Consider the following 15,596-nt stretch of genomic DNA (forward strand, 5'->3'; position numbering starts at 1 on the left):
GGCAGGAGCTGGCCTGTGCATTCATATCGATCCTGATCATACATTAAAAGCTTCTGTTGGGCTGGGTTATGGCACTAATAACTATGCGGAATTATCAGCTCTTCGTTACCTTTTATGCTGGCTTATTCACAGAAACATAAACATGATACAGATTTTTGGGGACTCCCTTAATGTCATTAATTGGGTCAATGGAAAAGCATCTTGTCATAATCAGATATTGAGAACTCTTGTGGAAGAAATTTTCTTATTAAAGGCATCTTTTAATATTTTTTCTATCTGCCACATTTACAGGGACAAGAATGAAGAAGCAGACCAGCTATCTAAAGCTGGTGTACAACAGGATTTGGGCAACTGGGTCATAGAAGAGATTAGACAGGGGCATTCAGTCAGATCAAATATGCCTCCTTATGCACAGTCTCTTTGAATTTTGTCGTCCAGTTTCTTTTTGACAGCAGTTTTGCAGCGGCATTATATATTATATGTATATTCTTGTATTTTCCAGCTCTATTTTTCTTTAGATCTTGATTTCAGTAGCAGCTTTTAAAATTCACAGCAAACAGACTTTTATACTTGCTTTCCGTTTTGAAACTGCTCACGGGCCTTGAGACATCTATATTTTTGTTTATTGGGGTTGTTTTCCTTCTGTTGAAGGAGATCCCAGTTTTTGTTTCACATTTTTGATACATGGTTGTTATTGCACCTCCTTTGGGAGGTTGACTGTAAAGGTTTTGGGTCCTACAGAACAGCAGAACAGCTCCTTAATTGTTGAGCAGAACAGCAGACTTATGAGCCAGATGTGGTGGCATATGTTTCAATAGCTTGTAAAACTTTTTATCGCTCTTAATAAAAAGTTGTGATTTTTCCCCCGGAAAAAAAAAAGTATAATATGCAGCGTTGTTGCTTAGTACCTATATCTTATGCAAAAAGTGATTAGCTAATACATTTGAGTTTTTTCAAATTTGGTAGAGATTTTTTGAAAAAAACAACAACAACAAACAAACAACTCAAAACGTATAATAGTTAAATTGAACCATATTCTAATAGGTTTTAAATAACCAAAAAACTAAATTTGACTAAAAGTTGTATAATTAGATGATAGAAAAAAAATAAGCTCAAAATGGTGTATATGGTAGATGTTAAAATTGGTATTGTTGGAGATATAATTTTTACTTGTCTTATGAGTATTGAATGATATTCCTTATCATAACTGTAATTGTTATGTGAATTTGTTGATTTTTCATTAGTTGGATTGGAAAGATTTAGTTAGACTAAAATAACTCTTAATTTAATGTTTGATTGAAATATATGTTCAACTAATTAATTATATCGTCAAAATAACATTTTTATTTTAAACCAAACTAATACTTAATATATTTATAACCAGTACTTAATATATTTATTAATTATATTGTCAAAATAACATTTTTATTTTATAAACCAAATTAATACTTAATACATTTATAACCTATACTTAATATATTTATAAACCTATTATGATGATGATGATGATGATTGTGGTTAACGTCCACTGAGACCAAATTGGTCTATTGGACCTATAATTTTCTTAGTTTTTAATTGTCTGGCTCCTCGTCTTTCTTGGCAACATCAACAACATCATCTGGGTCTTCTAGCAGTTCATCCGCATCTCCAAGCAGCCACAGTTCTTCTGACAGTGATTCTCCACATTCTTCACCTGAACGACGAACATCAGTTTATATTAATCCTCTTTACAATGATGGGGACTTTATAGAAGCGCAAACAAGTGAGCACCAACTTCCGAAATGGGCAGTTCAACTTTTGAAAGATGTAAAGCCTGATGAACAGAATAAAACTGGCACTAGAAGGACACATAGAAGTGAAGGCAATTTTGCCTTGATAGCAAATGATGTTACTGAACCTTCCACATACAAAGAAGCAGTAAAACATAAAGAATGGCAACAGGCTATGGTTGAAGAATATCAAGCAATAATTGATAACAACACTTGGAAACTTGTTGATTGTCCAGCAAATGTTAAACCCATAGGATGCAAATGGGTTTACAGAATTAAATATAATCAGAAGGGTGAACTTGAAAAGTATAAAGCATGACTTGTCGCAAAAGGTTTTGCGCAGCAGGAAGGCATTGATTATGAGGAAACTTTTGCTCCTACAGCTAAATGGAACACCATCCGATTAACACTTTCATTGGCCGCTCAAAAAGGATGGAAAGTTCATCAAATGGATGTGAAAAGTGCTTTTCTCAACGGGGATTTACAGGAGGAAGTGTATATGATCCAACCACCAGGTTTTGAAGTTGAAGGACAAGAACATAAAGTCTGCAAATTGATCAAGGCTTTATATGGACTAAAACAAGCTCCCCGAGCTTGGTATGCAAAGATGGATGAATACCTTAAGAAAGTTGGTTTTCAACGAAGTGAATCTGATGATACTTTGTATGTGCGACAACAGGGAAAATATCTGGTAATTCTTGTTATGTATGTGGATGATTTGATCATTACTGGAAACCATGATGATCATATTGCACAGGTGAAAAAGGAATTACATGCAGGTTTTAAGATGACAGATTTGGGATTACTTCACTACTATCTTGGCGTTGAAGTCTTCCAACGTCCACATCATATTTTCATTTCTCAGAATAAATATGCAGCAGAGGTTCTTCAGCGATTTGGCATGCAAGATTGCAAGCCCGTTCTCACCCCCATGGAGCAAAACTTGAAACTTTCAAAATTTGAAGGGGAGGGGGGGAAAGGTGGACAGTATAACTTACAGACAGTTGATTGGCAGCTTGATTTATTTGACAAATACTCGTCCTGATCTATCTTATGCAGTCAGTATTCTTTCACGTTTTATGCATGAACCACGAGACAGCCACTGGAATGCAGCCAAAAGAGTTCTTCGATATATCTAAGGAACAAAAGATTTTGGTCTTCTTTACACAAAGACTAAAAATTTTGTACTTGGTGGATATTCTGATGCCGACTTTGCTGGGAGTATTGATGATCGAGCATCAACATCAGGTTATTTAATGAACATGGGATCAGCAGCAGTATCTTGGAGTTGTAAGAAACAAGCTACAGTGGCCACTTCTTCAGCCGAAGCAGAGTACATTTCAGCATGGGAAGCAGCATGTGAAATTGTTTGGTTGCGCCGAATTTTGCAGGACTTGGGCATTTCTCAGGCAGAAGCTACATCGTTATTTATTGACAGCCAGTCAGCCATCAAACTTGCCAAGAACCCAATTTTTCATTCAAAGACAAAGCATGTGGACACCAAGTATCATCATATCAGGTCTCTCATTGCCAAAGATGTCCTCAAGCCAGTTTATTGTCCTTCCGAAGATCAGATCTCTGACATTTTCACAAAACCGCTTGGCTGAATAAAATTTACTAAGTTCAGGGATGAACTTGGTATCTGTTGTAATGTATCTTTGGATCATAGGGAGGAATGTTAGATGATCCAAAAATACAATTTTATCATAGGTTATAAAATTAGAATAAAATAATTATTAATTTAAGATATTAAATTAATAATTATTATTATAGAATGTTTAATTATTTAATGGAGACTTTTAGAATTAGCATATTGTTGTAACTAGATATGACTCTCCAAATGTGTCGTATCTTAGGCTCTATTTTAGGAGATTAGTTAGCTAGTTGGTTTGAATAGCATTTATTGTAAATGGACACTTGTTATTTAATAAGTGATCCATAATTAGAGGTAGTTAGGACATGGAGCTTATATATAGCTCATTGCAAGAGTGTTTGTGTTGTTCGGGCGTAAACTCTTGCAAAATCAATTATGTAATTTTTTTTTTTTTTTTTTTTTTTTTTTTTTTAATAAAATTACGTGTCTGAGGACACTTCTGCCATTAGATTGGTGCTATATCTTTCTTTTTTTTTTCTCTACGGTCTTCCAACTTCCTTTATCTTGCATCTCCTCCATCTCTTCTGGTTCTTGGGACATTGGTGTCTTAGCTTCGCGATTTGTTTTGTTCGTCTTTTTGAAGATAGTCGGAGAAGAAGTTGGATCTAGGAGATCTGCTTTGTTGTTAAATGAAGATTTATTTTGTGTGGTATTCGAATCCTCATAACTGTTGATGCTTGAAGGATTGTCGAGTTGGGCGGGGCTTTCCCCTTGCTTGTTTTGAGAGTTGTTCCTTTCTTGCCCGATTTCTTGTGATTCAGAGTTTCTCGAGAGTTTTCTTCTTTGATGACAATGTAGTGTTATTTTTGTGCTCCTTCCCACCATGTAGATCTATGGTGATTTTTTCTAGCATTTTTCTGGGAGGCTTTTGGGCAATTTTTTGCTAGATGACCTATCTCAAAGGAGGATCGACATTTGAAGAGGACACTTTCATAATCGAGTTTCTGGTTCCACACATAGTCTTTACTTGTTAGGTTTATTTCAGCTAGAAATCCGGCGCTGAAGTCTGTTTCCACACAGATGCATGCATAGGTGGTTCTGACATATTCCTCTATTTCTGGGCATTTACAGTAAAATTTCCCAATTGCATTTCCAATGGCTTTTAGCAAGGAGAAATTCCAGAGCTGCAAGGGTAGGTTTGGCAATCTCACCCATACTAGTGCTGAGGTTATGACTGTTGTTGAGGGATCAAATGATGGGTTCCATGGCTTCATGAATAGGCCTAAGTTTTCCCAAAACCAAGGGCCAAAATCTAGAATGCATTGTCTGCTTTCAGGGTTTTCAAAATCTACTAGAAAGAAACCCCTAGCACAGGAGTAGATATTAATTGCATCATAAATGACAGGCTTCCATACCTCCGAGATCCAACTGTGGAGAGCTGTCAGCCGCGGCCAAAACCATTGAACTGACAGATTATGGCACTTTCAGCAAACTTTAGAGCCTCATCGAGTGAGGCCTGGACCACCTGGACAGTGGGAGCTAGGGCTTCACTAACGATATGGGCAGGAGCTTGCCCCCCATAAGCGGACGGAACTGAGCCAACAGCGATTTTCGCGAAGCTGGGAGCCATCTGGAATAGAAGATACTTAACTGCAGAAGATCCGAAGACCCAAAAACCGCAGAAGCTAGAAGATCTGACAAAAAATCAGATGCTCTGAAAACCACAGAAAATCAAAAGATCCGAAAACCACAGAAGCTAGACCATTGAAGACCGCAAAAGCTAGACCATCGAAGACCGCAAAAGCTAGACCATCGAAGACCACTCTATATTCGTTTAGGATAATACAAATAACATTTTTATTTTAAACCAAACTAATAATTAATATATTTATAACCAATACTTAATATATTTACTAATTATATCGTGAAAATAACATTTTTATTTTAAACCAAATTAATACTTAATACATTTATAACAAATACTCAATATATTTATAAACGTATTATATGTACGTTTAGGATAATACAAATATTGGTTCAGTATACAATTATTCTGTAAATTTATTATATAGGGGATGGTATATAACATTCTATAATGACATGGTATATAACATGTAGTTTGCATATTAATTTATGAGTTTGAACATATATTTGTGGTGTTTGGTAGATATCATTTAGTTTTGCATATTGGTTTACTTGAATTGAGTATACTCAATTTATAAAGAAGGTATCATATTAAATTATATCTAAAATCTTTTTCAAATAGTTAAAATTATTTATTTTACAACTACTCACACTCGAATGGAAGAAACTATCTTTTAAATTTATAAAATTGATAAAAAAAATTCATATTCTATGTAAAGTTTTCATATTTTATTTACATCTAATTTTAAATTGACAAGTTTATGGAAAATGACAATGTCGCACTCTTTGTGGTCCATTTGTAAAAATGTCGTTAAAATCTATTTTAAAAGCGGACTATTTATGAAATATGAGCAGATAGATTCCAACTCTATTTTGAGAATGGAAGTATTTATGAAAAGCAGTAGTTTAATTAGTTGGAAGAATTGTTTGGAAAGTTATGGAAATTCCACTTATATTTAGAGAAAATCTGGAAGGGATTTTCGTAAATTCAAGTTATAGTTGTTAAACTTCAAAATTTTAAGTTTTCTATATGTTTTTGATGGTGCTGAATCCATTTCCACTATCAAAAACACTATCTCTACAAGATTTTTTGAAATTTTTTACCCGAATTCCGACCACTTTTGACCGTCGGGACAATTCCTCCACCTCATTAAATGACTCCTTCCTGAAAATGACTAGATTGAAGGTGTATGAATTCAATGAAAGTATATGAATTGTTTTGTTTTGGCGCGTGCAGGGTCATTCTCTTTAAAGAGCGACAGCTATATTTAGTGAAAAAGTGACTTGCGTATTGTATTTTAACGACAAAATTATAAGTTTTACTCGTCTTGCATGAACTACTATATTTAGTGAAACCTATCTTGCTTATTGTTTTTAAGTATCAGAATACAATATTTAAAATGGAGTTGTCTATAATGCGACTTTTTGGAGATTCCGGTGACGGAATCCGGCGGAAGAAATTGAGGTTAAATCTTGATTTGTTGCAGTTAAAATGGTTTTTTAACTGCATATATGGATTCAGCACCCTCGAAAACCCCTGGGACGCTTTCATTGTGCAGAAACTAGCTATCAAACTTGCGATTCTAATAAATTCCTGCCGAATTTCGATCAGAAAAAACCGCCGAAAAAACTTTCAAAAAATCACGTTATAGACAACTGCATTTAAAATTATAAGTTTCCCTGTCTTGGTGAACTTTTCTTTTGTTTCTGTTATTAAAATAAATTTTGAACTGTGATGGTCATGTCCATGCCTCGCAACGAAAAATTAAATGTCAAATTCCGTTTTGATGGACCTTTTCTTAAAAAACGGTAACGTTGAAGCGCATGTAAGATCATCTATGTAACTCAGTGATTCAAGTCGCACCATGTCAAAGATGATTGGTGACCTGATGTGTTATTGTAAATTGAAATGTTATAATGATGGGTGACATGATGTGTTATTGTAAATTTAAATGTTATAATGATGGGTGATATGGTAAATTCAAATGTTAAGACAGTAATATTGTTCGGATTGAATAGTAATATTTTTAGGACTGAATTGTTTACTGTACAAGCAAATTCTATTTTAATCATTTATTCAATAAGAAAAAAATTATAATATTTAGATTTATCAATTTAATTTTTTTTAAATAGATTTCTACTTGTCAATATTTTGTAAAACTTAAATTATTAAATTATTTAAATATATATATATATATTTTGTTATCATGCTTTCAAAAGCTCTTGTACTATCTGTTCTATTATATGGCCTCTATATAATACATCTCAGCTTTTTCGTTCTGAAATATATATATATATATTCTAAAACCATAATAAACTAAATCTCAAGAATAATTTTCATTAAACTTATATTTGCTTTATAATTCTTGTAAAGTTTAGATGGTCAATTTATTCCTTTACCAATTAATTAAAAAAGAAATTATATTCTACTATTACAATAAATTAAATCTGAAGAATAATTTTCGCGAACTTAAATTTACTTTATGATTTTAGCTATCAACGTTTTTTTTCTTCTTCTAAAACCAGCATAGATCCATCTTAATTACGGATCTAACATGAGCCCATGAGCCTAGAGAGATTAAATTTCTTCAAATGCAAACCTTTTTAGATTGCAAAATACAATGTGTTATTTTTTATTGTTTAAATTGTATTTTTTGAAAACTAAATAGAGTATGTATAGATCCAAATAAAAATTTTAAACATAAAAACTTATTTTTTTTCTATATATAGCTATATATAAAATTGATATCAACATAAATTAATTAACATAGATCTTCAAATAGTTTATTTAAATCTCTTGTTGAATTGTTTTTGAAAAATATAAGACTTAAATATCTTATTTTTGAAAAGTATACCATTTGAAAATTAGTTTTACTTCTAATTAGTTTACAACATATTCATTTTTTTAAATTACAGCCCACATTATTTTTTTATTTAGAAAAATATTTTTATTTTTATTTTTATTTTAAAGGGGCACGGATAGATGAACAAACTTACACATCCCCTTATACTAGGTTGTAGAATGAGCCTCTTGGAAAGCTAAATTTCTTATATCTTAATTAAGGACTAATTCTCATCAAGGGTTGTAGAATGAGCCTTTTGGAGAGCTAAATTTCTTATATCTGAGTTAAGGACTAATTCTCATAAGGGTTGTAGAATGAGCCTCTTGGAGAGCTAAATTTCTTATATCTCAGTTAAGGACTAAGTCTCATCAACTTTGTCGTGAAACACGACGCTAGAAAAGGCCAAAAGAAGTGTGGGAGGAAAGAGTATGCAATTTTTGTTCTTCCGGAAAAGTGGAAACAGAAAAATGTTTCATTTTAGAATGTGAGGCCTTCAAAGACGACGTGGAAAATTATGTAGATATGTTAGCAGCTAGCTCTTGGGATAATCTATTGAGCGAGGGGTTTATCAAGAAGCTGGGAGCGTTTATTGTGAAGCTTCACAGAAAAAGGGTTGAATACATCAAGTAGATGAAGAAGCAATATGTCCCATAGGCTATCTTTATTAAAATAATTTATTTCCTCTTTCTTTCATATATTTTCGTTCTAACCAGATCTTGTAACAACATAATGTAACAATGATTTCCTTCTTAAGTATATACATATTAAAATAAATATATTTTAAAATAAAGTATATAGTTAAAATTTGTTTTTATTTATTGATATTAATTTATTAATCTCATATCTTATCCTCATTTGAGTATATAAATCTTAAAATAAATATTTTTTGTTTTCAAAAAATAGAGTATAGGCTTAAAAATGTGTTATAGATATATATATATATATATGAGTAGTTTTTAATGTAAAACTTCTACAGTTTAAACAGCGATTCTATATGCGGAATAACTGAAAGAATCGTTTTGAACTTAATGTCCAGGGATACGAATTACCTCCAGCCATTGGTGAAACTCTTGATGCAACTTCTTTCTGAAAAAAAAAAAAAAAAAAAAAAAAAAAAAAAAAAAAAAAAAACCGCTCCAGCTGCCCAAGCAAAAAGAAAAGAATGCAGAAAATCTGAAGGCACTTCCAAGCTCTGTTATCTCAACTAGATGGTGTGAAAAACTGAAGGGGATTGAGATGCAAGCTTGGGGACCAAACAGATGAATTTATAGCTAAGCTTCCATCAAGCTTTTGATAGCTATGTGTCAGATGTCCCACAGATCAAGGCAGAGAACTCCAGATGGGAGTAATGGACCAATTCAGTAGCTCCTAACAATAAATTTATTAACTGCAGTTGATTTCCTTAACTTGAGGAAACTACTGCAGTTGGTTTCCATAAATTAAGGAAAGACTGCAGTTTAAATTCCTTAATTGTAGGCAGCATTTGTGCAAAAATTAATGGAGCTTAACATTCTCCCACTTGGTCCATACTTCCAAACTTAATGTCTCAACTTAAAAACCATTGATAATCTGTATTAAGTAATAGATACATGAATCATGGCGATAAGTCCTCTAATTGGCGATAAGTCCTCTAATGACGAGTATTATCTTCCATGTATTACTATGCATTTATTCTTATTATAATTTATGTGGCAACAATTTCTTAATGAATAAACCTTATGTTTATTCTTGGTCCTACTTAAAAGAATTTTCTCAAATCAACTTAAAGTGCACATAAATATGAGGAAAAACATCACAAAACTTAAGAATTTCATTAAAATAACATTGTCCATACAATGAGAAACTACATAAGGGAACCAAGTCCCATATTCAATACATGATCCTTGAATTTAAACGGTGGCATGCCCTTAGTCAAAGGATCAGCGATCATCAACTCAGTGCTGACATGCTCAATGACCACTTTCTTTTCTTTAACACGTTCCCTTATAGCTAAATACTTAATGTCGATGTGTTTATTTCGACTCCCACTTTTATTGTTTTTAGCCATAAAAACAGCAGCTGAATTATCACAATATATTCTCAATGGCTTAGAGATAGAATCCATAATTCTAAGCCCAGAAATGAAACTCCTAAGCCATACACCATGTAAAGTAGCCTCAAAACAGGAGACGAACTCGGCTTCCATAGTAGAAGTGGCAATCAAGGTCTGCTTGGCACTCCTCCATGATACAGCTCCACCGGCCATCATAAAAATGTAACCTGATGTTGATTTGCGTGAATCAACACATCCAGCAAAGTCAGAATCTGAGTAGCTAATCACTTCCAAGTTGTCCATCCGTCTATACATAAGCATGTAGTCTTTGGTTCCTTGAAGGTACCTCATTACTTTCTTTGCAGCTCTCCAGTGGTCTAAACCTGGATCACTCTGATATCGTCCCAACATTCCCACAACAAATGCAATGTCAGGTCTTGTGCAGACTTGAGCATACATTAGGCTTCCGACAGCAGAAGCATATGGAATGTTCTTCATTTGTTCCCTTTCAAAGTCGTTCTTCGGGCATTGGTTCAAATTGAACCTATCACCCTTCACAATGGGAGCTACACTTGGTGAACAATCCTTCATCCGAAATCTCTCTAAAATTTTATTAATATAGGTTTCCTGTGACAGACCCAAGATGCCTCGAAATCTGTCTCTATGGATCTTAATGCCAATGACATAAGATGCCTCACCCATATCCTTCATATCAAAAATTTTAGAGAGGAATTGTTTCACCTCATGTAGCAAACCCTTATCATTGGTTGCTAGCAAAAGGTCATCCACATATAAAACAAGAAAACAAATTTTACTCCCACTAACCTTCAGGTATATACATTGATCCATAATGTTTTCTACAAAACCAAAAGAAGAAATTACATCATGGAATTTCAAATACCATTGGTGGGATGCTTGTTTTAAACCATACAATGACTTCTTGAGCTTGCAAACCAATTGCTCACCATCACTAGAGGGGAATCCTTCAGGTTGTCTCATGTAAACCTCCTCCTCTAGATCTCCATTAAGAAAAGTTGTTTTCAAATCCATTTGATGCAACTCCAAGTCAAAATGGGCTACTAATGCCATAATAACGCGCAAAGAATCTTTCTTAGATACAGGAGAAAAAGTCTCCGTGTAGTCGATTCCTTCCTTCTGAGTGAATCCCTTAGCAACAAGTCTTGCCTTGTATCTCTCAATGTTGCCCAATGAGTCTTTCTTTGTCTTAAAGACCCATTTACATCCAATGGCCTAGGCAACTCAACAAGATCCCAGACTTTGTTACTCTTTATGGAATTCATCTCTTCCTTCATGGCATTGTACCATAGTTCTGATTCTTTGCAACTCATGGCTTGTGAAAAGGACTCGGGATCATTTTCGGCTCCAATGTTGTAGTCAGATTCTTGTAGATACACAATATAATCATTAGGAATTGTTGATCTCTTAGGTCTAGTAGATCTTCTTAATGTTGTACCATCATCTTCCTGAGAAGTATGTGGTTCAACTTGTTGTTCAAAAGTTCTTGGCAACTCTTGAACTCCTTGATCTACTGGAATATCGTCAGCGGCTTGTGGAACTTCAACAATTGGTTTTCAACACCAGTTTGTACTTGAGGGGTGCTATGAACAATAACCAATCTATCACTTGAAGTGGAAGGTTGAGATTCTGAATTATCCTTCTCAGAAACTATGTTTCTGGTTGGATCGCTCCCACTGATCAAGTCATTTTCAAGAAACTTTGCATTTCTTGATTCCACAATCCTAGTGCTATGAGATGGACAATAAAATCTGTAACCTTTAGACCTTTCAGCATATCCAATGAAATACCCACTAATGGTCCTTGGGTCCAACTTCTTCTCTTGTGGATTATAAATTCTCACTTCAGACGGGCATCCCCAAACGCGCATATGTCGCAAACTCGGTTTCCAACCTTTCCATAATTCAAAAGGTGTTTTAGGAACCGCCTTGGTTGGAACTCGGTTTAATATATACATTGCCGTCTTAAGTGCTTCAGTCCACAAGGATTTAGGAAGAATGGAGCTGCTAAGCATACTCCACACCATGTCCAATAATGTTCGATTTCTTCTTTCTGCTACACCATTCTGGTCGGGTGAACCAGGCATGGTGTATTGGGCAACAATCCCATGCTCTTGAAGAAATTTAGCAAATGGTCCAGGTGCTTGTCCATCTTCTGTGTATCTACCATAATATTCTCCACCTCTATCTGATCTCACGATCTTAATTTGCTTGCCGCATTGTTTCTCTACTTCAGCCTTAAATATCTTAAAGGCGTCTAATGCTTCGCTCTTTTTATGAAGCATGTAGAGATACATATATCGTGAGTAATCATCTATAAAGGAGATGAAGTATCTCTGACCATGTGAGTCCATGTCTGGACTACATATATCAGTATGTATGATTTCTAATATGTCTGAACTCTTATTGGCACCTTTCTTTGACTTGTTGGTCTGCTTTCCCTTTATGCAGTCCACATAAGTCTCAAAATCAGTAAAATCTAGAATATTAAGTATTCTTTCATTTACCAATCTTTTAATTCTTTCTATGGAGATATGACCCAGTCTCCGGTGCCATAATTTAGAGGAATCTTCATTAATAACACATCTTTTAGTGCGAGTGTGAACATGCATTGAATCATAAGTGACATTGTTTTGTAAATTAATGCAGTAAAGACCATTAGACAAAATACCATTCCCAACATAATCAGATTTATAGAATAGACTAAAAGATTTTTCTGAAAAGTTTAAGGAATATCCAAAAGGTACAAGCCTTGAAACTGAAATCAAGTTTCTAGAAAAACTTGGAACATAAAAGGTCTTTTCTAATTCCAAAACAAAGCCACTACTTAAAGTTAAATAACATGTTCCTATAGCTTCCACATGCGAGCCCATCTTGTTTCCTGATAAGATGCTTTGCTCACTTCCCACTGGCTTCCTTAGGTTTTGCAAACCCTGCAAGGAATTCGAAATGTGAATTGTTGATCCAGAATCAATCCACCATGTGTTAATATTAACGTTAACCATATTAGATTCATAACAAACAAACGAGATTAAATTACCTTTGTCTGCAAGCCATTTCTGAAATTTGGCGCATTCCTTCTTCATGTGTCCCTTCTTTTTACAGAAAAAACACTTGGAAACCTTCTTGATATCGGCTTGGGGAGGTACTTTACCTTTCCCTTTCCGATTGGCTTGAGATTTGCCCTTTCCATGCGTTGCCAGCATTGCACTCTCTCCCAGTTCCATCACCAGTCTCTCTTCCTCTTGAACACACATGGTCATGAGTTCATTAATTGACCATTTATCCTTATGTGTGTCGTATGATATTTTGAAAGGTCCATATTGGTGCGGAAGGGTGTTCAGGATGTAGTGCACTAGGAAGGACTCCGATATTTCAACCTTGAGTTTCTTCAATTGAGCCACAGTGTCCCTCATCTGCATGATGTGCTCGCGCACATCTTTCACACTGGTGAGCCTTAGGGATGAGAACTTCATGATCAGGGTGCTTGCTAGTTCCTTGTTTGAAGAGACGAATTGTTCATCAATGGCCTTCAACAAGTCTCGGACCTTTTCATGCTGATCAACGGAACCTCGAATACCAGCTGAAATTTTAGTCTTAATGAACATCATGCTTAGACGATTGGATCGCTCCCATCGTTCATAAAGCGCGATGTCCGCTGCAGTGCTGGTATTAGTGAGTGTCGATGGTTCATCTTTCCTGATAGCATAATCTATGTCCATCCACCCTAAATGAAGGAGAATCCTCTCCTTCCAAATCTTGTAGTTATCTCCCTTAAGTTCGGGAATGTCACAACGAATTTCAGAGAGATTTGCAGGTTGTACTACTGCATCAAAATAAAGAATCACATGCTTATGTTAAAATTGAGGCTTAATAAACTTTCATGTTTTACCAATGTAAATGATGCTAAAAAAATTGAATCTAATGACATAAAAATTGCCTGTGGGCTAAATTTTCATTTCAAACAGATTCAATAAAACTTTATGATAAAACTTATTAATTCATAACTCCCTTGGGTAGGTTATGAAATTTTATCCTAATTAATTACATAAATATAATAAAAATTCCTGTGGGATAAAATTTATTATATTCAATGTAAATCATGTTAAAAAGAATTGAATCTAATGACACAAAAATTGCCTGTGGGATAAATTTTCAATTCAAACAGATTCAATAAAACTTTATGATAAAACTTATTAATTCATAACTCCTGTGGGTAGGTTATGAAATTTTATCCTAATTAATTAGATAAATATAATAAAGATTCATGTGGAATAAAATTTATTATATTCAGTCTAATTAATTACAATTTAATGTCTAAATAATCTTTATGTGATCTAACCAATCAAAATATATAATTTTATTTAATTAAAGATGTTGTGGCTATTCTCTAATTAATTAAAATTATATGGATCACTAGACATTATTTTTGTTGCATAAACAAAACTTAACCAGAGAGAAAAATAATGTTTACTGAAAGGAGTAAGTCAAAATGACATTTTAATAAACTCCATATAACTGTAATAATTCTCCAGCAAAATCAAAATTAAGGTTAAAGCAGTCAGCATTACCGCAAATGACTACAAATTGCATTGCAATGCTATTGAGTTCAAAATAGAGATTCTCACAATTTAGAGTTATTTTCTTTAAGTAATACTTCAAAAGTCATCCCTATATTCATTTCCTCTAATATTTTTATAAAATGAATACAAAACCTCATATTTAAACTCCAGCCTCCATAATTAAATATAACTTCAAAGTAATAAAATAATTTATACCCATAAGAATTCAATTCTTACATAACCAATCAATTTGATTTACTCTCCTTAGTCTAACTGTCCCATAATTTATTTAAGACTAATTCTTAAATTAATTACAAAATGGGCTCTAAAAATTATAAACTATTTCTTTAAATAATTTGCAAAAACTGCAAATTTGAAATATTCAAAACAAAAGACTAAACTATTTCAAATATTCAAATATTGAAATATTCAAATGCATAAACTATTTCTTTTAACCAGAGTAAAACTCATTAAAATAACAATACAATCTAACCAATATATATGTAACCATATATACACATGGAATATAAAGGTATTTCTACCAGAAAAAATGTACACCATCAAATGGCAAGGTATCAAACATTCTATCATCTATCTTATTCAAAATAACAAAAAAAAAAAAATTGAACCAATATGGATTTCAACCTATTGTCATTACATTGGATATTTATTAGTAAATGAACTATTGTTCATTTCAGCATTATGGAAATTATTTGCAAGCAAATCCAATTAATAACAATTTATAAATTTATAATTGATGTAATTATAGGCCGTCCTTTCACGAATAACAATGCCAACATTTAACCTGAGCATGTTTTTCTATCCAACAAAATCTTTACAGAAAACCAAAACAGTCAAATTTGTCCAAGAGTTCCTAATCAAGGATTTTTGCATTCTAATTCTGAATGTTACTATTTATTATGTGAAAGAGTGCATAAAGTGGGTTCAAACTGTAATATCATTCAGGCAACCAAAACATCACTACTTGTCCAAAGTTAAAGCCCCTTTATGTATAATCCTAATTCGACTAAAAGAACACTATGCAAGCAGCAAACTTAAGCCGAATATTTGAAAAAAGATGAAAATGAAGGATTGTATCATAACTAAAGTAACAAGA

The sequence above is a fragment of the Pinus tabuliformis genome, chromosome 8 (assembly GCF_031772625.1).
Source record: "Pinus tabuliformis cultivar Carrire ecotype Pingquan chromosome 8, CPIR1, whole genome shotgun sequence".
NCBI lineage: Eukaryota > Viridiplantae > Streptophyta > Pinopsida > Pinales > Pinaceae > Pinus > Pinus tabuliformis.